This window comes from Ctenopharyngodon idella, chromosome 19 (assembly GCF_019924925.1).
Source record: "Ctenopharyngodon idella isolate HZGC_01 chromosome 19, HZGC01, whole genome shotgun sequence".
In the NCBI taxonomy this organism is placed as follows: domain Eukaryota; kingdom Metazoa; phylum Chordata; class Actinopteri; order Cypriniformes; family Xenocyprididae; genus Ctenopharyngodon; species Ctenopharyngodon idella.
Window position 1 is genome coordinate 6922692 of NC_067238.1, and position 23992 is coordinate 6946683.

Sequence of the window (23992 nt, forward strand, 5' to 3'; positions counted from 1 at the left end):
TACTGAGACAGTATTCTGTGAGTTGTTTGATGCACTCGTGTAATAGTTAATCTGATGGAGTTAGAGCGTGATACAAGTTTCACGTATTCATTGTATGTGCGCATTCGTATGCTGGTGTGAAGTTAACCACTTGATTCGTTCTTGATTGGGAAATAATGATCCCTTTGTTATGTACAGCCCTACTCTGTGTTAATCTCAACCTTCTTGACAATTGTAGTGAATGACGGCTCGACTTGTTAGTTAGTGATTTATGTTAGTTAGTGTGGGGGGTGTTCGCCTCCATTGTACTTTTGGTTATTTATGTAGTAAGTTTAGTTAAGGCGTCGTATACGCCGAAGTTTTCGGTTTTGTTTCTACATTTTATTTTTGGTAGTTAGTTTAGGGGCGTGGGCGCTAGTTAATGGGGTTTTGTTTTGATTATTTCTTTTGTTTGGCGACACCCTCGTTTCTTTTCTTTCTTTTGAGTTTGTTTCTCTTGTATTGTCCATTTGCCCACCCGTGTCAATAAAGATCGGGTTATTTTTGCAACCCTTGTTGTCTGCCTGTTCTTCCTCACACTGCAACAGTTGCATCTCACCTAAATGTTGCGTTCATTCCATTTAACATCTGTAAACTCGTAACAGCAGCACACACACACTGCGAAGTCTTGATTTGCCCCGGTGATCATTACTGAGCGTTTATTGTGGATTGTTATACCTGTGTTTGACTGGACTGTTCCTCGTGTTTGATTCTCTGCTGCTTGCCCTGACCTTTGCCTGTTCTGTTTGCTGCCTGCCCCGATCTCTGCCTGTCCCTGTTTACACCTCAGCCTTGTCCCTGCTCTGTTGTGTTTGCTTTCAATAAAAGCTGCAAATGGATCCTCACTCTGTCGACCCATCATTACAGAAGACTTCGCCAAACAGCGATCCAGCAGCCATTATGCATCTAATAACGGAGTTATCTGCCCAAGCCAACCAGCTCACGATACATCAACACCAACTCAACCGGCTGACTTCGCTTACTGAGGAATTCGTCAAGACGCTGCAGATCCTCCATTTGACACCCACTGAGGCCGCTGCTGCTCCAGCACCCACTCCAGTAAGTCATGCAGTTACTCCCACCTCTTCGGTGAACCCGCGGCTCGCATTTCCCGAAAAGTTTGACGGTGACCCAGCTAAGTGTAAGGGGTTTCTGATGCAATGCTCCCTTTTCGTCAATCAACAACCCACTTTGTACCCCACGGACTCAAGCCGAATTGCATTTGTGTGTTCACTGTTGATTGGACGAGTGCTGGATTGGGCTACTGCTGTGTGGAGGGAGGATGGCTCTACATTTCCCTCTTTCCCCCTATTTCTACAACGCTTCAGAGAAGTTTTCGAACATCCTGTTGGAGGTAAGAGCGCAGATGACCAACTACTTTCTCTGTGTCAGGGGAAAACCACAGCAGCAGAATATGCTTTGACTTTCCGCACTCTCGCAGCACAAACAGAGTGGATTGATGACACATTAAAACTGCTGTTTAGAAAAGGACTAAACCTTGAACTCCAGGCTGAGTTGGTCACCCCCGAAGAAAGAGAAAGAAGATTGCAACATCACCTATGCCTGTACTGTGGCCAAGCCGTCCATCTCAAAATCTCATGTCCGATCCGACCACTCTCATCTAGCTCCAAATCGGTGAGCCCCCGAGCACCTGCAATTCACTCTGCATCCTGTATAAAAATACCTGTGAAAATGACTGTTAATGGCCAAACAGTATCCACTCACGCTCTGTTAGATTCAGGGGCAGCTGGGAATTTCATGTCCAGTACTTTCATCCAACAACATAACATCACACTAATTTCATGCAATTCTCATCTGACAGTGGAGGCGCTAGGCGGTCGGCCCATAGGAGAGTGAAAAGTGGCACACATCACGGAGGAGATTCGCATGCAAGTAGGAGTGCTGCATCAGGAAAATATCAGATTCTATGTCATCCATTCACCCAACAATCCAGTCATCCTCAGCTTACCATGGCTACTAAGGCATAACCCGCACATTTCCTGGAAGGAAGGTCAAATCATTCAATGGGACAACTATTGTCATGAACAATGCTTGAGTCAAGTTACCCTGTTATCAGTACAGTCCATCTCTATCAAGGAAAAGAACACAGATGATTCCGGCATACCCATTGAATACGTGGACCTGGCGGTAGCCTTCAGCAAAATTAAAGCAGCAGAGTTACCTACTCATCGTTCCAGTGACTGTGCCATTGACCTATTACCCGGTACCACTCCTCCTAACCCTTTCCCCTATCACAGCCCGAATCTGCTGCCATGAAGAAATACATGGAGGAAGAACTCGCCAAAGGTTTCATCAGACCTTCCACATCACCTGCAGCATCCGGGTTCTTCTTTGTGAAGAAAAAAGACAGCAGTCTCCGACCCTGCATCGACTATCGTGGTCCCAACGACATAACCATTAAGTTTCGATACCCCTTACCACTAGTACCCGCGGCCCTCGAACAACTGAGACAAGCCAAATATTTCACCAAACTGGATCTTCGCTGTGCTTATAACTTGATTCGCATCAGAGAGGGTGATGAAGGGAAAACTGCATTCTCCACGTCCACCAGCCACTACGAGACCCTGGTTATGCCGTTCAGATTGGCAAACAGTCCCTCTGTGTTCCAGTTGTTTGTCAACGATGTCTTCCGCAAACATGCTCAATCGATGGGTCATTGTATATATCGACGATATCTTAATCTACTCAAACACTCTCGACGAACACATCCAGCACGTGAGATCTGTACTCCAGATCAAGCATCAACTCTATGCAAAAGCTGAGAAATGTGAGTTCCACCGTACATCCACGTCATTCTTAGGATATATCATCAGCCATGAGGGAGTAGCTATGGACGAGGGCAAGGTAAAAGCAGTCTTGAAATGGCCCCAGCCACACACATTAAAAGAGCTACAGCGGTTCTTGGGGTTCGCCAACTTCTACAGGCGGCTCATCAGAAACTTTAGTGGAATCGCCGCCCCTCTAACTGCCATGACTAAACGCTCATCCTCTCGCATCATCTGGTCATCTGATGCTCTACAGGCATTTCAGAATCTTAAGGCTCGATTTACATCTGCTCCAATTCTCCACCATCCAGACCCAGGACTCCCGTTCATCGTGGAGGTTGACGCTTCAAGCACAGGTATCGGGGATGTTCTTTCACAACGTCACGGGACCCCTGCCAAAATGTTTCCTTGTGCATTCTACTCACGAAAGTTGTCGTCTGCCAAATGGAACTACGATGTGGGCAATCATGAACTGCTTGCCATAAAGGCTGCGTTAGAAGAGTGGCGCCACTGGCTAGAGGGAGCTCAGCAGCCGTTTACAATCCTGACTGACCACAAAAATCTGGAGTACTTACGTTCAGCCAAGCGATTGAACCCCAGACAGGCAAGATGGGCTATGTTCTTCACCAAATTCCAGTTCACAGTCACGTATCGACCGGGATCTAAAAACACTAAAGCGGACGCTCTATCTCGACAAATTGAGGAAACTGATGCGTCTGGGTCTGAGGAAAATATCATTCCTGAAAAATTGCTCGTTGCTCCCGTACAATGGGATACCCAACTGTACAGTATGTAATACCTCCAAACCATCACGACAGTTACCAGCTGGTCTTCTTCAACCATTGCCCATCCCTCAACGCCCCTGGTCCCATATCGCAATCGATTTCATCACCGACCTCCCTGAGTCTCATGGTAACACCATCATCCTCACAGTCATTGATCGTTTCTCCAAGTCCCGTCGACTCATCCCCCTTCCCAAACTTCCCACGGCCTTTGAGACAGCTGAAGAACTGTGCAACTACGTCTTTCGCTTCTACGGCCTGCCCGAAGACATCGTCTCTGATCGAGGTCCACAATTCACTTCCAGGGTATGGACAGCTTTCTTTAAACATCTCAAAATAAACGTCAGCTTTACATCCGGTTACCATCCAGAATCCAACAGCCAAACAGAACACATGAATCAAGAACTTACACGCTTCTTGAGAGTCTACTGTCAACAGAACCAGTCTGACCGGAGCAAATACTTAATGTGGGCTGAGTATGCACAGAATTCGCTTCAGAAACCTGCTACAGGCCTAACTCCATTCAAATGTGTACTGGGCTATCAACCTCCTCTATTTCCCTGGTCGGGCGAGCCTTCCAAACTTCCTTCAGTCACCGAATGGCTACAGCGCAGCAAGGATACTTGGAACCACGCACATGCCCACTTGCAACGCACTGTAAGGAGACAGGAACAACAGGCCAATCGCTACCGACGTCCAAATCCCGAATATGCCGTGGGCCAATGGGTTTGGCTGTCTACAAAGGACCTTCGCCTCAGACTTCCATGCAGAAAGCTCAGTCCCAGGTATGTAGGGCCTTTCAAAATCATAAAACAGATCACTCCAGTTTCATTTCAGCTAGACTTGCCTTCTAATTATAATGTCTCTCCCACTTTCCATGTTTCGCTCCTGAAAGCCTCTGGTGGTCCGAGAGGAGAGTCGGAGGAAGCCGAGGCCCACAGCCCCCCACCCATCCTGATCGACGGCGAGGAGGCCTATCAGGTTCGAGAACTACTCGATTCTAGGCGCCGGGGCAGGAGACTCCAGTATCTGGTCGACTGGGAGGGGTACGGGCCGGAAGAGCGATCCTGGGTCGACGTGGATGATATCCTGGACCCCACACTCATGGAAGAGTTTCATAGGACGTACCCGGAGAGACCGGCCCCTCGACCACGTGGTAGACCCCGGCGTCGTCCGCCTCCTCACGTCAGGAGCCGTTCGCGGGGCTCTATTACACATGAGGCTCCCGCACTTCCTTCCTTTTCCTATATGAAGGCTGAACATATTGGTCTATTATTTGTATTAAAAAATTGGTCAGAAGGGACAGTGGCATAACATAAATGTTTATGGTAACACTTTACAATAACGGTGCACTAATATGCATTAATTCATGCTTAACTAATGCACAGATAATCATGTTTTAATGTATGATTCATAAAGAACTAAACCATTAATTATTACTGCATGATTACTGCATCAGCAACTAATAAAGAGTCTATATGATTAATAGATTTAGTAATATATGAATTGTTATTAATTGTGTCAATGTATTAATTCCTTAATAATGTATTTTATTAACTAAAAGTGTAAGTTAATGTGTTAATTATTACAATGGATTGAAGCCATGTACTTCAACTTCTAGTTGTCTGCCTTAATTAATCATTAACTAATGATTGGCAAATGTATCATTATGTTATGACTTTACTTGTTGAGGCACATGACTATTAACTAATTGTTAAGTAATATGTTCATGGCACAGGAATGTGTCATGTTAACTCTCTGGAGTTGGGAAACGCACCGGCGCGTTTTGCACGATTTTTTTCACATTGCAGCAAAACAAAATAATCTTAAAATACTCCATCATTTTTGTCATAGAGACATAAGTAATATATCAATTGAAACTATAGAATATCTTCTTTTATTTGTGTACACTCAGAGTAAAAACAAAATGTTGTGCTTTTTCAAAATAAAGAAAACTAACATGATGCGTGATCTGTCGTCTCCCTCTGAACGAAGTCCAATCTGATAGTTCTCAGAAAATGAACTGTAACTTAGTGAATACTAATCACAAAAAAATTAGACTCATGTCTAAAGAAACGTTGGAATGTCAGGTTTTAAATCGTATAAGTCAAATTGAAAACAAATATTCTCTGTTTATGTAATCTGTATGAAAACAGAGCCATGTCAGACACCCGTGATTCAGCTCATTATCCGCTAATGCGGCCACGCCCACGGAGCTTGCACTATTCAGACGCAAATTCTGAGGCAATACATGTATACATCGTCACAATCTTGTATTTATTGTCTTCAAAAGTGTTTATCTGCATGTTATAGCCATGGTTAGCGATCTCTGGAAGCCCTTGTTAGTTCCTATAATGTCACATGGTATGCCTGTTCTTCTTTAGAGTAATTTGTGGACTAAAGGTGCACAGAGCGCCCTCCGGCTGCATGTATGAATTGAAAACAGTATCCAGTGCTCATAGTGATGACAATAAATATTGAATAAATATTACTCCTCTGTATAGAAAATTGACATAAACATATGAGAATACATCAATATTTCTCCAAATGTGCATGCTTTTAAGCTAAAAGCCTATATGAAATGCCATAGAGGTAACATGACTGTTCAGACGCTTTGCATCACAGAAATACATTATATTTTAAAGTATATAATAGAATGCCATTATTTTAAATTGTAATAATATTTCAAAGGATTGGTGTTTTTTCTGTATGTTTGATATACAGCATGATGAGCTTGAGACATGATCACAGATGGTTTTTCACATAGCCTACCTGACTGAAAGAGCTCATTATTATGCAGGTCATTAGCTCATTATGTGGATCTTGTCTTCTCATGTGTGAATCACAGCATTATTCATGAAGATTCACGCCTCCACGCATACTGTGTATCTTGACAAAAAGTGTCTTAGAAAATTTAAGTCTCTTTACTGTTTTATATGAACGAGTAGGCAGGATAATTTTTACATCATTTTGAAGCAAAAATTATATTCTGCAACCTCCAATACCCAGAAGTCTTGTGAACACAGATTAAATTTTTTTTGTTGGCCTTATTTCAGTGACTTAAGTTTTTTGTTTTTTTCAATAACCATGCATAAACGTTATTCCTTCAGAAATACAAACATGTACGTGCATGTTGTTTACATATTATGGTAGCCAAGTTTGTGCTGAATGCAGTGTAATGACACTTTTGCCATTAATATGTTTATGAACAACTGAAAAAAGCACAAATGTCAGGGTATGTCAAAACTTCTCCAGGGCCCCAAAACAGCCTGAGACTCCAGAGGGTTAAGCTTGAGGTCTAGGATTCAAAGGTGGAACACTGAGAATATGTGGCTACTGCTATTTCGTAACACTGTGCCAAGACAGGACAAAGACAATAGAACCCATTATAATCAGTGATAGTGCTACACTGGATGTGGCACAACGCAACACAACACAACAACACGTCACTTCTGTTATGAAGGACAAATGGACTTGCAATGATCTGTCATGTCCAGTGTAAACAGCTGTTGCGGCATGAATTGATAATGGTCGCAACCAGTTTAAACACAGTGCAACATCAATCTGTAGTCCAGATTCTGGTGTGCTGATATTTATGTGCAGCCCAACTTACCCATCCTTCAAACACATTCTCTGTCATTACGCTCACTGCATGTGCAACTGTCAAAACCCATTAATTACATATTACTTAATTAGTTAATTGTTATGTGCCTCAACAAGTAAAGTCATAACAATGATACATTTACAAAATATTAGTCAATGATTAATTAAAGCAGACAACTGGAAGTTTAAATACATGGCTTCAAACCATTGTGGTAACTAATACATTAACTTACACTTTTAGTTAATAAAATATGTTATTAAGGAAATAATACATTATGACACATTTAATAACAATTCATATATTACTTAATCTATTAATCATATAGAAACTTTAGTTGCTGATGCAGTAATCATTAATTAAAGGTTAAGTTCTTCATGAGTCATACATTAAAACATGATTATCTGTGCATTAGTTAAGCATAAATTAATGCATATTAGTGCACCCATATTGTAAAGTGTTACTATGTTTATTGCACATATCATTTGATAATTATGATAATTCCTAAATATAATACAACATACAGTCAATAGTAATACAAATGTAATGTATTTGTTGCGAGACACTGAGCCAGGAAGCGTTCACGTGACAAAAGAACGAAGGACTCGAAGACTCAAGAGATGAACTAATCATTTCAGTTTCTGCATTCAGCGTATGGGGCTGTGACGGGATGAACAAACAACTCGAACCCAAAAGACTCAAAGTGCAAACTAATAATTTATTTTTCCCAGTAGCCGTCACGGTCACAGCACAGTTCAGACACTGACGGAACTACGACTCGAACCCGAAGACATGAGAGGCATCTAATCTTTCTAGGGAACAGACGTGATCAATGTGAGGTGACAAAAGAAAGAACGACTCGAATCTGGAGGTGAGGTGAACTAACAGACTGCATAGCCTGTAGACCCTGCTAAGCAATTAATTTTTTTTTTTTTTTTACTCATAATTTGGCCTTCATGGCTGTATTAGCCGATAATTTATTTTTTATTCCAAATGTGATAAATGTTTGCGTAAGTAGTATGTGTTGAGGAATTGAAAATGTTTTCTTTTAAAATAATTTTCAATTATATTCTGCTGAAATGAACTAAATTAACCAAATGACTTGAAAAAAGATTAGTTCATTTTGCTGAACAAGATTCAAAGATCTGAGTCAGTAAAATGATCCAAACTTCCCGCTACTAGATAGGTGAAACCCCGCCTTCGCAGAAGAAATCGACGACTATTTCATCATTGCAATGTTAGCTCCGCCCACAGGCGTGTTGGTGAAATGAGGAGGAGAGAAGAGCTATACAACAGGACAAATATAACACCTTTCAAAGGATCCTAATGCTATTTATTTACAACAATGTGAATGTCTCAGTTGAGCTTTATTTAGTATTTGTATTTCACTGTTGATTCTTTGGTAAATCAATCGCATTTCAGCAAAGGCTTTGCAAACAGACTTCTACGATATGGACTTGATAGCAAAAACATGTAAGTAACTGTGTTCGTTCTAATGCCTGATCTGATATGTAATTCATGTACAGTCAGATGTTCTTTGTGTGTCAGAGTAAATCAAACCAGGGACTACGGTCAACTTCACGTTGTTTCTCTTAATAGGATGAAAAGAATTATTTAAATGGTGATTAATTTTTTTAATTTTTTTATTCATTTATATAGCGCTTTCATATATACTACTGTACACCCAAAGCGCTTTACAATCATATCAGGGGTCTCTCCTCAACCAGTGTGCAGCATCCACTTGGATGATGCGACGGCAGCCACAGTACAATGGCGCCAGTGCGCTCACCACACACCAGCTGTAGCTGGAGAGGAAAGAGAGAGTGATAGAGCCAATTCAACAGATGGGGATTATTAGGAGGCCATGATTGGTAAGGGCCAATAGAGGGAATTTGGCCAGGGGTTACACCCCTACTCTTTACGAGAAGTGCCATGGGATTTTTAATGACCACAGAGAGTCAGGACCTCAGTTTAACGTCTCATCCAAAGGACGGTGCTTGTTACAGTACAGTGTCCTTGTCACTACACTGGGGCATTAGGACCCACACAGACCACAGGGTGAGCACGCCCTGCTGGCCTCACTAACACCTCTTCCAGCAGCAACCTAGTTTTCCCAGGAGGTCTCCCATGCAGGTAATAAACAGGCTCAGCCCTGCTTAGCTTCACTGGGAAACCAGTCTTGGGCTACAGGGTGATATGGCTGCGATCAAAGAATGCTCCCTTCGCTAGAGATGTCGATCAAACAGCGCGTGCTGGAGCTGTCAATCAAACAGAGCAAGTTTATCAGTGATTGAGTTCTGGACACGTGCGAAAGCTCCAGTTTTATTCAACTATTCTCTTAGTTATGTAGTGCCCCCACTAGTGAGCTTATGTGGGAAAGTTAACCTGAGTTCTTTTAAGATGTGTCTTAAATGTCTATTATTTGAATAAGGGTTAAACGATTAATCAGGTTGCTGGTGTTCCTAAATAAACCCACAGTAGTAAATGGAAATGAAATAACTGCAACAACAATTAAAAATTAAACAAATGACCAAGCCTTTTACTGAATATAAAATAAAATAAAACAATATGAATTGGTTAAAAAAAAAAAAAAAAAAGCAAAAGATTGTTAGTGTAACTCCTACTTAAACTAACAGCCGGTAGAAATCAAATATTGAAATACCACAGTTCGAGTTGCAGGCCTGAGCCGACGCTTGGGTTCGTTGTAGCTGAAAACCTGTGGCTACTTCACTCCATGGAGCAAAAGAAAACAAAATGAATGAGCTCACCACACGCGTCCCCACCGATCGCAAGCACTGTCACAGTCTTGATGCAGCCCTCTTGATGCAGACGAATGTCCCAGACTGTAGCTCTGGTCCGTTTAGTCAAAAAACAGGCAGTCCCTCATCACGCGCAGCATAAACAAACTGAATTTAGCTTTTAGTCAAATCGCAGCTCAGTGTTGGGATATAATCCGATGGTTTATTATGATTAGTCACCCTAATCTATCAGATGTTACCCAAGAAATATGTTATTCACATATCACTGTTTCTATTCCTCGTGCTCCCTGGGTGCTGTTCATCTCTTCCGTCTGACGTCATCCTTCTCTTCTTCAGCACTTGCACAACACAACCAGTGAGCCTACGTAACGTCTTTATAAAATAAACATTTTATATCTCAAGTAACAATAACAATGTACATTTCTTTTTACAGAACTGGAAAAATGTACAAATAAAATAAATAAATACAAATTATAAATCACTGATTTAAGTCTGATTTATTATATTACCCGATTTTTCCCCAGGTTACACCCTCCCCCTCTTAAACAGCACGGATGTCCTCATTTGGATCCATTTACAAAGTAAAGGATGCACATTATTTGGTTTTCCCAATTTTAATAACTGGGTCCTCTATGAATAATAGTTAGTGGTTCATCTCCAGATTTACCTGGTTCATCATAAGTAAGCTTTTGCACTGGTTTTATCAGTCTCTTAGATCAAATATCAGGTTCTCTTGACAATTTACTGACTGGCTTAGTAGTTAATGCTGGGTCTTCATCAGCCATTACTGTTACTTCATGATCTTCACCCTGACTCTCATGACTGCTTTGAACAATGTAGCATCTGGACCAATCAGACACAATTAGCTACTTGTTATATTTAACAAATAATCCTTGAAACCATCCTCCCCCAAAGACCATCTAGGACAAGAAGGGCCTCAGTTACCATGGACACCATCTGATAAGGCTTAGTTTTATTGCCCTGAACTATGCAGCCTAAAAGCAGAGGCCATAGAAAAACCCATAGCCCTTGGAACAGACTTTCCTGCATTAATTTATAGACAAACTGTTCTATAAATGAACATGCATCCCAGGACATTGTGTGTATGATTATAACGGTCTTGTAAAGTGTCTCTTGCATTGTATTTTGCTTCATGCAAATCTTATGAGTATATTATTAGTTAAGGTAACCCTGCGTACATCATGTCTCCTATCAAATTAATGCTCATTTAATGATTCACACTTTGGTGGACATCATCTCATAGAATGCATTGTATGTTTGTTATATTTATCAAAGTATAAATGGACACAAACTTCATAGCCAACACCCCTCATGCAAATGAGGTCACTCTCAAACAAAGAAAATCTCCCACCAGAGAATTGGACCTTTCTCATTGGTCAAGCCAAGACTCAGGGGTGTAAAGTTTCTGTAGAAGTTAAATACCCCAGGGCAGAACACTCACATCCTCTTCTGGTTCTTATCTTTTTTCCTGCTGATACTACCAATTGCTGTTACGTGAGATCCCACCCGGCCCCTGAGCCAGGTGGGTAGGCCTCACACACTTCAAGCCATGTGCAACCTCCACGACCACAACAGGGTCAAATTAAAAGCGCAAGTTGTTTCATTCTCTTCATTCAACTGAACTGATTGATTGATTGTAATGTTAATGTAGCTACATCGTTAATCTGATTAACTGTTTCAAATATTCATAATTAGTCATAATAAATAATCATAATGAGAATAATTATTAATATTTCCCCTTTGAGCTAATTCGCAACAACAAGACATTCCTCCTGTCCAGAAGCCTCATCAGCAGATAACTTAATTTCAGAGGAATCTCGTTCATTTGGTGTGACCCCCTTATCTCTGTTCATCACAGATCTAATTTGGTCAATCCCTCTGTGAATCACTTCTCTTTGATAAGCTTTTTTCTTTCTGGAATAAAATAATCAGAGTCAGAAGAAAAAAAAAAAAAAAAAAAAAAAAAAAATCACAGAAATCTGTCAACTCTGGACCCCTGTTCTCACTTTCTAGAGACATTTTCTCCCTCTTTTGTCGAACAGTAGACCTAGTCACATGTCTGACAGGAAAGTCAGGTTCAGCATTAGTTGTAGGGACCCTGACCAGATCTCCAATAGACAGGAGATGATCTCGGTGGATGGGCTTAATCCCACCTTTTCCATCCTCACGTTTGATTCTGTACACTGGCATGAACATGAACAAAGCATCAGACAGAACCAAGTTAAATAACAAAATCAAAATAAACAAACAAAGACCAAAATCAAGAACAAAGCAACACCACCACGCCAAACAAAGCGTAAGCTTTACAGGGGAAGAACAGGTGGACATAGTTCATAGTTGATGAGTTTCCCAGCCACACCCACTGGCCAGCCGTAGCAGGAAGAACTGGAGACTCATCACAGTAGGCATGCGCTAAATATACAACGTGCTCACTCCAGCAATGTTTTTTCATTTGACTGAGTGTCCCGAACATGGTCAGTAAGGTTCTATTAAACCTTTCGGGTTGCAGGTCACCTTGGGGGTGATAGGGTGGAGTCCTAGACTTACAAATTCCTATCAAATTCAGCAACTCCCAAATCAAACGACTTTCAAAGTCTCTACCCTCATAAGAATGGACCCTGGCAGTTAACCCATAATGAACAAAGTATTTGTCAACAAGAATTCTTGCAACCTCATGAGCTTTCTGGCTTTTGGTAGGGAAAGCCTGAGAGTGTCTTGTGAAATGGTCTGTGACAATTAAAACATTGCTGAACCCCTTCGAGTCAGGCTCCATCAAGAAAAAGTCCATGCACACCAGATCCATGGGGCCATTGCTAATGATCTGGTGCAGAGCCGTTAAATATGAGAGTTGCGACACTCTTTGTTCTCACCGCCACGCTGTCACGTGGTTCGTGTAGCTCTCAATAGTTCCAAACAAATCTGCGCTGTCAACCAGTTTGAATGGTTTTAAGCGGGACAGACAGCTGTATCTATATTTGCAGCAATTATCGGTAAATATTGACGCATAATATACATTGATTATTACGTTGACACTTACATTACATACATATAATAGCCTTTTTTCCCTGGGGAGTGGCGGAAACACAGCATTAATCAGTTTTTGTGTTTAATTTTGAAGGGAAGAGGGGCTGCTTCCATAACGTAAAATACAGCAACTACTTGTATTTGCAGCATTTTTTCAGTAAATATTAACGCATAATATTGATTAAATATTGAATAAAATTGATTACTACATTGGATACACTTACAGTAGTGTATTGTATCTGGAGAGTGACAAAGAGACGGCATTATCGTTAACAGTGTGGTCTGTTAAAATGTACAGGTAACTGGAGAGATGGTTACTTAGTGAATTAACAATGTTCCTAAATACGATCCATAACATTAACATTTCTGTTACCTGGATTTATTTCAGTATGGTTAATGTACCCCTTCATCCTGACCTTCCCTATAGGCTAAACCATTTGTATGTATGTTTTATATCTCATGCAAATAAAGCCCTTTGAATTGAATAAATTTTTTGTTTAATTTTAGAGGGAAGGGGGGCTGCTCCCATAAGGTATACATGTTATTCAATTTTTTATTCTTCCACACAATAACATTATGGAAGAAGCTGGGTGATTATTTAGCTAATCCAAGAAGTTATGCAAATAAGGGAAAAGATAATTTTATTTTTTTATGCTGTCATAGAGGTGTAAATTTAATGATGATTTAGCATTGAGGTCATAGTTTGTGGGGATGTTTTTGCACTTGTTGCTTCATATCCAGATGTGTTTAATATTCTGGCCACCTCATGTATGTAAATAAGAAACCCATCTGAACACAATGTAGTGCAACATCACCTTTAACTATGACCTCAGTATTGAATTTACACATTTCTGGCTGATTATAAACATTAAAGTAGAATTCCTAGCAGAGCTGTTGTATTGAATTACATTAGATTGTAAAGGTGTTCCTAATATAGTGGCCACTAAGTGTATGCAACCTCCTTACTGTGTTATTCTCTGGTACTCTGGTACTGAACTGGCAACTAAGTGTTGCTAACATTAACAACAAATCTAATAACCGAAGATAAACGTTGTTTGACAACGAACTTGTAAATGTAAAGGTATGTAGGAATGTAGCCCAACTGAATTTAGGTTATGGTAGCTAAAGTTAGTGAAGTGTTGGTCACTTAAGCTAGCTGCAATTAGAGTCTAACAAACGTTATTATCTTCCAATAAACAATAACTAAAGCTGGTTACATAAAATACAACTATTGACTAGATTCATGAGGTCAGGTAATGCGTTCAAATGTCAAAAATGCAGTAATTTCATCAACTTACCAGCGAGCGAACTTCAGAGTCACTGAAAATGAATGGGGTTCAGTGCTGGAACTATCAGTGTTTGGAACTATCGGCTGCTCCACGACACGTGTTACTTCCGCATTCCAAAGTTCCTATGGAGGTCTATGGGAGTGTCGCAACTCTGTTTTTCAACGGCTCTGATCTAGTGTAATGGAGCAGCTTTCTTCTGCAGAGACTTATGTATGACACACTATCCACAGTTTTTTATATATCCTTCGACCTCTTCTGACATTTTAGGCCAGAAGAATCTGTTCCTGATCATGTACAGAGTTCTGTCCACCCCTAGGTGTCCGAAATCATCGTGCACTGCTTTAACCCCTTAATCCCTAAGGGTATTTTCCGAGGTTTTTTTTTTGAGTGACACAAAAAAGTAAAGACTCATAATTCCAAAACTATAGCAAGGAGATGTGAGCTGGATCAAGTTGTGGTGATCACATGAAGAAATTAAAAGTTACAGCATTTGGAACAAAGGTAGGAATTTTCAATTTGTTTTGTTTTCTGAGTGACATGCACAAAAATAATGACTCATAACTCCAAATCTCTAGCAAGGAGAGTCAAAAGGTTGGTATCGTTTGAAAGACACATTTCTAGCATTTGTAAAACCGCATTCTTCCATCTTAAAAATATCTAAACTACAACATATGCTCTCAATGACAAATGCGGGACAGTTAGTTCATGTGTTCATGACCTCAAGACTAGATTACTGTAATGCTCTACTGGGTGGTTGCACTGCTTGCTCGATAAACAAACTACAGCTTGTACAAAATGCAACAGCTAGAGTTCTTACTAGAACCGGGAAGTATGACCATATTAGCCTGGTTCTGTCAACACTGCATTGGCTCCCTATTAAACATCGTATAGATTTCAAAATCTTGCTAATTGCTTATAAAGCATTAATTCTCCTCAGTACCTGAGCGAGCTCTTAACGCATTACAGTCCTACATGTCTATTGCAATCTCAGAATTCTGGCCAGTTGATAATACCTAGAATATCAAAATCAACTGCAAGTGCCCAAATGCCCTGCTGCGCGGGCTCTACAGCCGGAACCAAACAATATACAGAGTTACTAAGCTAGTCGCATCCAAAACAGTATCTGAAGCCCTTGCATTCTTACTATCCTCAATTAAGGCTTGGATGCGTGTCTCTAATTCTGTGATTTTCTCTGTCAGCCTGACTATTTCCCTACATTTATGACATGTAAATCCCTCGTTGCTGACAGAGGAAGCTATACTGAACATGTGACAAGCAGAACAACTTGCAATAGAGGGAGAGGATGACATGACTCACCGTGTTTGTAGACTGATCCAACTTACCACAGCTGTTTGATGAACGCGTAGAAAAAAGAAAAAAAAAAGAGCGCGCGAGAGACTGATGACAAGTTAACAAGCTAGCGAGATGCAAACGGGTTGTAATAGCAATTTAGATTAAAAGATTAAAAGCTATCGACATCAGATTAATGTGGTAGGCAATATTAGATATAAGGTAATGATAATATAAGCAACAATGAATGAAAGTAAGAGATTCAAAACAAAACTATACGGAGTTACAGACGCAAACCACTCTGGGGTGCATTTCCCAAAGCAAACTATGGTCGCAAGTTCCATCGTTACCAATAGAGTTCAATGGGACTTACGACCCTAGTTGGCTAACGATGCTTTCGGGAAACGCACCCCTGAGCAGCGAGGCAGACAGGAGCAATCGAGCCAATGACGTCACCAATGACGGTGTATGACCCCTTAGACCATCACCACGACACCATCCTTTAAACGTAGCTAATAGCTCTGATCTGTCAGGCATTTTACTGTTGCTTATCCCAGCGGTGCCTCCATTTTCAACACCAGCGTCCCCACCGATCGCACGCACTCACAGTCCCGATGCAGCTCTCTTGATGCAGATGAAAAGTTAAGACTATAGACTATATGCCTATAGGCTACATTTGAAATAACGAATTTGAGCGCCCCTGAGTCCTGTATCGACAACCTGCCATACAAGTGGCTTATATCAGTGGCGTAACATATATGACGGGCCCCAGTGCAGCTATTATGCCGGGCCACCTGGGCTGCACAGTTATGAAACACATACAAGCACATACGCGCTTGTCTAGAAGGGAACCTTACGCAAATTTGTGTCTAACTTACTTAATTTAGACCAACTAAAATATATTGTTAGACCAACAATACCTTATCAATTAATTAAGTAGCCTAATAAAGACATGTATTTAAGAAATTCAATAAAAACAGAATATTGCTTCAGCCTTATTCAAAGGCCGCGGAAACACGGGTTCGTTTGTTACGCACTTCAGTCCATTCCACACCCGACGTTCTTGGTTTTCTTCCTATTTATTAAATATAGGCAACTGGTTGATGAAACATTGATTGAAATTAAGATACAATTTCTACAAAACAAAATTCACTTTAAAGAAAGGCTTACTATAAAACAAAACTTAATGAAGTGGTCAAACTCATGTCTGACCCGCTGCATGTCTCCCGACATTGCATGCGCATCCGTCATGCTATTCACTTTTTATAATCAACATAGGTGAAATTAAAAAAAAAAAAAAAAATATTAGGCTCTATAGCCTAATATTTAAATATAAATATGAAACTAAATTGGCTATTTTTATCCCTCTGGCCGACGAACGCGCCGGCGCGTTCTGATGGATTTTTTCCTCATGACCAAAACAACTTAAAAAAGGCCTTCCCTCATTTTTGGCGATAGCCTACAGATTGGTGCAAGACTACAAATGGTCTACTTTTATTCGTGTACGCTCACAATAACAACAAAACCTTGTACTTTTGTAAAATAAAATAAATAAAAAAACAGGGTGCGCTTTTAGCTGTTTTTCTGCAAGAATCTTTCTGAAACTTCTCAAAAATGAACTCAAACACAGCGAATAATTGTACCTACAAGAAAGAAACATCTCCATTCGATAAGAAATTCGTAGGTCTGTGTTAAATAAGAGGCGATCTATCCGCTGGAATGTGTTGTTTTTGAAATCATGGCCAGTGCTCGTTGCTGCTGTTATCAGTTATCTTGGCGCTCGTGCACATGCGCAGTCTTCACACAGACAATCGAGCGTTTCGTTCTGGTAAAAGCACAAAACAAAATGCACACAACGTGTCCTTGCTCTTGATGTACAATCACTGATGAACACCTTTGGTTTTAATGAGAGAAAAAAAAAAAAAAAGATATGAGGGCGGATTAGAACCCAGAACCTCAGAAACGCTTGCCAAAAATTCTACCACAAGACCATTACAGTACACAAATACACTTGGCGAATTTATGTATTTATTCACTGCTGTAAAGAATCTCTGCACTAATTATATTGTATTATTAATATTTATATTTATCTTAATATTTATATTAATATAGTCACTTCGTCGCCAGGGGCCGCTTGCGATGTGGCAGGGCCCACGTGCGTTGTGGGCCTCCCCGCCTCACGGGCCCCAGTGCGGCTGCACTGTCTGTAGTTAAGCCACTGACTTATGTGTGTACATTTCAGAAAACCCCTTGCTCACAAATTACATGCAAAAAAGATTGCATTACCATGCCACAGCGGGCCAGACTAAACACCTATAGCATACATTGTATGGCTCATGTCTGTTCTAAACAAGTCAGAGTCGGCTGGGTTTTGAATTGAAGATGTTGATATCGTCATAAACTCGTTTAGCCTATCTGTTAGTTCTCGTTCAAATGATAAAAGTTGTAACGGCGTCCTGTCATCTTTGTCGAGACGTTTTTCTTTATTAAATGCATCATAGATAGCGGGTTAGCCATTTTTTTTTAACATAAATAGGGCGCTGCTGGTTGAAATCCGGATATTTGAGCGAAGAACATAATAGCTACTACTGGTGTGTGATGTAACTGAAGAAGAGACGAATTAGCATATAATAATAATATTATTATTATTATTATTATTATTATTATTATTAAGTTTTATTTATATAGCGCCTTTCCAGGGCTCAAGGACGCTTTACAATTATCAAGGAAGAGATAATACAAGTAGACAATGATGAAAACAATAATGGACAGGGAAGCATACAGAAGAATAGAGTCAAATACAGAAATACAAAACAGGACTTAAGAGACATAACATAACATTCAGAGAAATATTAGTAATAATGCAGAGCAATCAATTCATCAAATCAGAGGTATAACATTCAGAAAACAGGTGAGTTTTGAGTAATGATTTAAATTCAGAGATATTATTAACACAACAGAGTGAGTGGGGGAGAGAATTCCAGAGTTTGGGTGCGATAGTACTGAATGATCTGCCCCCCATTGAAGAGAGGCGATGCCGAGGGACAACGAGAAGGCCAGAGTCAGAGGAACGTAGTGAGCGAGTCGGTGTGTAGGGGATGAGCATATTACAAAGATAAGAGGGAGCGAAGCCATGCAAAGATTTAAAAGTGAGCAGGAGAATTTTGAATTTAATACGGTAGGCAACTGGAAGCCAGTGGAGATCATATAAAATTGGGGTGATGTGAGCAGAACGCTTGGTATGGGTGAGTATTCTAGCAGCAGAGTTTTGAATGTATTGTAATTTGGAAATGGAGCTGGCAGGTAGACCAATGAAAAGGGCATTACAGTAATCAAGGCGTGATGAGACAAATGCATGGATGACAGTTTCAGCATCTTTGTTACTGATGAAGGGACGGAGTTGGGCAATGCGACGTAGATGAAAGAATGCAGGTTTGGTAATAGAGGTAATATGAGACTGAAAGGAAAGGGTGGAGTCAATGATTACACCTACATTTTTAACAGTATTGGATGTTTTGATGTGAGAACCAGCAATTTCACAGGTGAAATTGGTAGAAATATTGCTGGTAAGTGAGGGAGTTCCAATGAAAATAATCTCAGTTTTGTCCATGTTGAGTTTCAGAAAATTTGAATTAAGCCAATCTTATATGTCTCTCACACAAGCTGAGATTTTGTCAGTTTGGAGAGGTAGAGTAGGTGTGCAGAGTGAGTATAATTGAATGTCATCAGCGTAAAAGTGATAGTTAAGACCATGATGTTGTAAAATCTGACCTAGTGGTATGATGTAAATTATGAATAATAAAGGCCCGAGAACGGATTCCTGGGGAACACCTCGCTTCAGGGGGACAGTAGGTGATTGAAAATCCTTAACTGAGATGTAGAACTGTCTGTCAGAGAGATAGGAAGAGAACCAAGAAAGAGCAGTACCAGAAATACCCAAATCAGAGAGACGAGAAACAAGTAATTCATGGGAGACGGTATCGAAGGCAGAGCTGAGGTCAAGTAGCAGAAGTATAGACAGAGAACCAGAGTCACCAGAAAGCAGTAGATCATTCACTACCTTTACAAGTGCAGTTTCAGTACTATGGAGGGGGCGAAAACCAGATTGAAAGGGATCAAAGAGATTATTTTCACCTAGAAAAGACTGGAGTTGGGAGGCAACAGTGCTTTCCAGTAATTTAGGTATGAAGGGTAAATTTGAAATAGGACGATAATTAGATAGAACTGAGGGGTCGAGGTTGGGTTTCTTGAGAACAGGGGTACCTGCAGCAGTTTTGAGAGGTAGAGGAAATGAAGCAGAGGTAAGAGATGTATTGATGAAGTGAGAGATAGGTGCAGAGATGGAAGAATGGCAAAGTTTCAGGAGAGAAGTAGGAGCAGGAAGAAGAGTTGGATTTCAAGATTAACTTAGAGACAGAAAATGGGGTCATAAAAGAAAAACAAGACAGAGTTTGACTGGATAGATTTGGTGGATAGTTGAGCTTTGTATCAGTAGAGAAGCATTGGTGGACGGCATTAGTCTTTTCAAGCAAATAATCCAGAAAAGAACAGCAAAGCTATGGCGTCTTGGGGTGGAGGTTTAGTAAGCTTATTTATTGTATTGAATAATGCCTTTGGCCTGTTACTTGATTTATTAATTGTGGCAGAGACAAAACTAGAGCGAGCCGAGATGAGAGCAGATTTTTATATTTTGAGATGATCAAGAAAAGCTAAATAATGTACAGTAAGACCGGTTTTTCTGTAGAGATGCTCAAGCCGTCTACCAGTAGCCTTAAGAATACGGAGCTCAGGGGTATACCAAGGAGAAGAGTGGGAAGAAGGGACACTTCTGGTCTTAATAGGAGCATGCTGCTGTAAGATTTCAGAAATTATGGAGTGATATTTAGATAGTATCATGGAGGGAGAAGATATATCAAAGACATCAGAGAGGTTCGAAGAAACAATAGAGGTACAGAATGATGCAGTATCAATAGCTTTCAGATTGCGGTATGAAATAACAGTTTTAAGGCATTTTTTACGCATAGGCAGATTTAAGCTAAAATCAAGAAGTTTGTGATCAGGGATACCAGTGTCAGAGGAAGAAATGGAACAGATATCAATCCTTGATGTACAGATCAGATCAAGGATATGACCACGAGTATGGGTAGGAAAATGAACATTCTGAGTCAGATTAAAACATTCAAAAACAGACAGTAATTGATTAGTGTTAGAGCAAACAGTATCGACATGAATATTGAAGTCACCAAGCAGGAGAATGGGAAATGTCAATGAACAGGCAAGGGTTAACAGTTCACTGAGTTCAGAAAAAAAAGTTGGACAGGGCTTTAGGAGGACGATAGAGCAAGATAATTATAAGAGAGTCAGCCTTCAATACCATATATTCAAATGAATTGGTATCATGAAAATTAAGTTGCGTGAGTCGGAGATTGTCTCTATAAATGACAGCGAGACCACCCCCTTTATTTTCAGGTGCGAGAAGATTCAACTGCAGAAAATCATCCGGAACTTGCCAAGTTTCAGTGAGAAGAAAAATGTCAAGCTTGTCGTCAGTGATAATTTCATTGAGATAAGGGGCTTTGTCCGATATTGATCGACAGTTCAGAAGCGCAAAGTGACGATGCAGGGAATTCAAGTTAGCGGTATGTTGCTGGGCATCAGTGGGATACATTAAAGAGCGATGTATAGTATTGCCGGCGGGTAACAGTCTGGTCATGGACGACAATCTATTGTTAGTCCAGATGCACGGAAGGGAATCAGGCTTAGAGCAAAAGGTACTCCTGAAGACACGCCGTGAGCGGTGAATGTATCATGGGCGCCGGAGAATCCTTAGACTCCGGCAGCATTCATACGTCACAGAATCGAGACGTGGGTGGCAGTTCAAGGCCCTTAGCTGTGATGGTAAATATCCAATATCAATTATGAAAGTGAGATAGAAAATGAGGCAGATAAAAGAAAAAAGAAAAACTTTTGCCCGAGGCATGTTAGTACTGAGCAAATGCAAGCCGATCACAGGCGAAAACCACGTTAGCCAGGACCTGAACGCCACTTCACCAAAAAGGGCATACTAAATAGGAGACAACACACCCAGATAGCAAGCTATTAAATGAACAGCGCAACCGACTGAGAGAGCGGTAACTCACCCATCAGAAGAGCCGAACGTGGTGGAGGCGTTAACAGGTAGAGGGCTCGCAGCAGACCGGTGGCAAGCTCACAGACAACAGGAGTTTGAAAATGATAATAGTCCAGTTTAAAGATCAGCAGTGAGAAATGGAGTAATCCAGACAGAATACTGAAAAAATAATCCAAACAGAACGGTGGAAAAACATGTAACAAAACATACAAACAGTCCAGGTGCGAAGCGGCAGCACAGACGCGCACAGCGTTCTCGACCCGGAAGTACACATGGGACACGCACCAGCAGAAAGAACAGGAAATTGCATCGCCTTATTAAGAGTTTTAATGCATGAAAAAACCCAAATCAAATTTAAAAAAGTTATTGAAGAATTGTTAAACGTTAGAAAATTGTTTTATTAAAAAAAAAAAAAAAAAAAAAAAAAAATATATATATATATATATATTTCCCTGGATCTGACTGGGTGGGCAAGCTGTCAATCTGGGTGGGCCCAGGCCCGCCCGGGCCCACCCGTAGCTCCGCCCGGGCCCACCCGTAGCTCCGCCCCTGGTAACAGGTGGAATAATTTTTACACGTCGGACGCGCGGTAGGCACGGGTAAGACTGCGGGTCCAATAGCCAAGACTATTCCAACTCCATTAGGTGCATTTGACAGCTGCTTTCAAATGGCACTGTGCTTATTTGTGTTCACGCTCTGTCTGAAGACCGTTAAAGGCTTCTAATTACAGCAGGATTTGCAGCGCTGAGCACTGTAGCCAATCGCGCTGCATCTGATTGAAAGCTACAGTGATTATTAAAGGGAGCGCACTTTGCTCGCTTAATGTATATTTAATATAGGCTATTTACAATGTGAATAAAAGTTTTAGAATATTTTTCACGTTGCTACAAAGAGGACCATCGGCCAGGTAAACACTGCTTAGTTTCAGAAGAGACAACCGCGAGAATGCCGAGTGAATCTGGTAAAATATTTATTAGCTTTAAGCTTACAGTTAAATAGCCCTACTAAAACATTCTTTGTTATTTTACTTGTGTTGTTTAATGCAATGCTTAATTAAATGCAGCGACATATAATGCCTAATGTTGGTTTTATTGCTTGTGTTAGGCTACATGAGAAAAATATTTTTGTCTACCTGATGTAGGAGATTTAATGCGGGTCGCGGTTTTTATGTCAAACGGGTCGGGTCGGGTCGGGTGCAGGCTAAAATTAGTGTTTCTGTCGGATATCGGGTCGGGTGTGCTGTTAATAACTGTGGGTGCGGGTTTATCAAACAGGACCCGTGCAGGTCTCTGCTTTGGCACTTGAACAAACACAACCAGTGAGCCTATGTAACTTCTTTATAAAATAAACATTTTACACCTCAAGTAACAATAACAATGTACATTTCTTTTTACAGAACTGGGAAAATGTACAATATGAAAATAAATAAATAATAAAAATGAACAAATCACTGCCCCTTACAGAGCATTCAAATAAGAGGGCTAAAATCAGGGTAGGAAAAAAAAAAGCCTTTTATTTCTAAATTCTGATGATTTTTGATGTAAAAAGCACACTTACAATGTTTGCACTTATAATGTTAAACAGTAAAACAACACAGTTCATGACCCCTTTAAGTGAGCGTAAACAGTTGAGAAATAAAATGCATGTATTACACTATATTCAATCCGGGCATTATGTCTTTAAAGTAACAGCAGCCTAACAAACCTGCTGCCATCTGTGCATTTAATATTAATCAAACAACAAAGGACAAAGAAAAAAAAAAATCATTCACTGCTCTTGTCTGAATAACTTTTGTTACTTTAATAAGGATTAATATATATTTAATTTATACAGTGAAGACTATACAGTGTTATTTGACATTTGATTACCTGATTCAATTTCTGCATGAATGTATGTACTGTTAGACCCACCTGAAAGTCCTGAAAAGCATGGTTTATTTCATTTTTATGCTTGTTCTATTGTAGTTAATTGCTAATATTTGTTCTTATTTTATTACTGACTGTTTACTTTAATAAAATTGAAATTAGGCTAGTTGTTTTTGCTGTAGCAAAATTGGAATCAAGAATTGTGAAATCTCACTGGTATCTGAAATTTTGTATCATAACCTTAGTTACTAAGGTTGCATGGGTCAAACACAACAATACAATAACATATTTTAACTTATTTATTTACTTTTTTGTGGTGGGGCCAGTGAAAATTTTGGCAGGGCAAGTAAAAATTTGAACGACAGTAGAAAAAAAATCCTTAGTGTTGATCCCTGCATATGTTCCCCCAGATTTGTGTGAGAACTTG

General features: G+C 40.3%; 2 protein-coding genes across 2 annotated transcripts in view; one reads left to right on the top strand and one right to left on the bottom strand.

Moving 5' to 3' along the window:
* Window positions 1–23992, top strand: part of fkbp10a (FKBP prolyl isomerase 10a) — a 225411-nt gene that overhangs the window by 161333 nt on the left and 40086 nt on the right. The window lies entirely within an intron of this gene.
* Window positions 1–23992, bottom strand: part of LOC127501094 (cytosolic 5'-nucleotidase 3-like) — a 246708-nt gene that overhangs the window by 94576 nt on the left and 128140 nt on the right. The gene's annotated exons all lie outside the window — the stretch shown is intronic.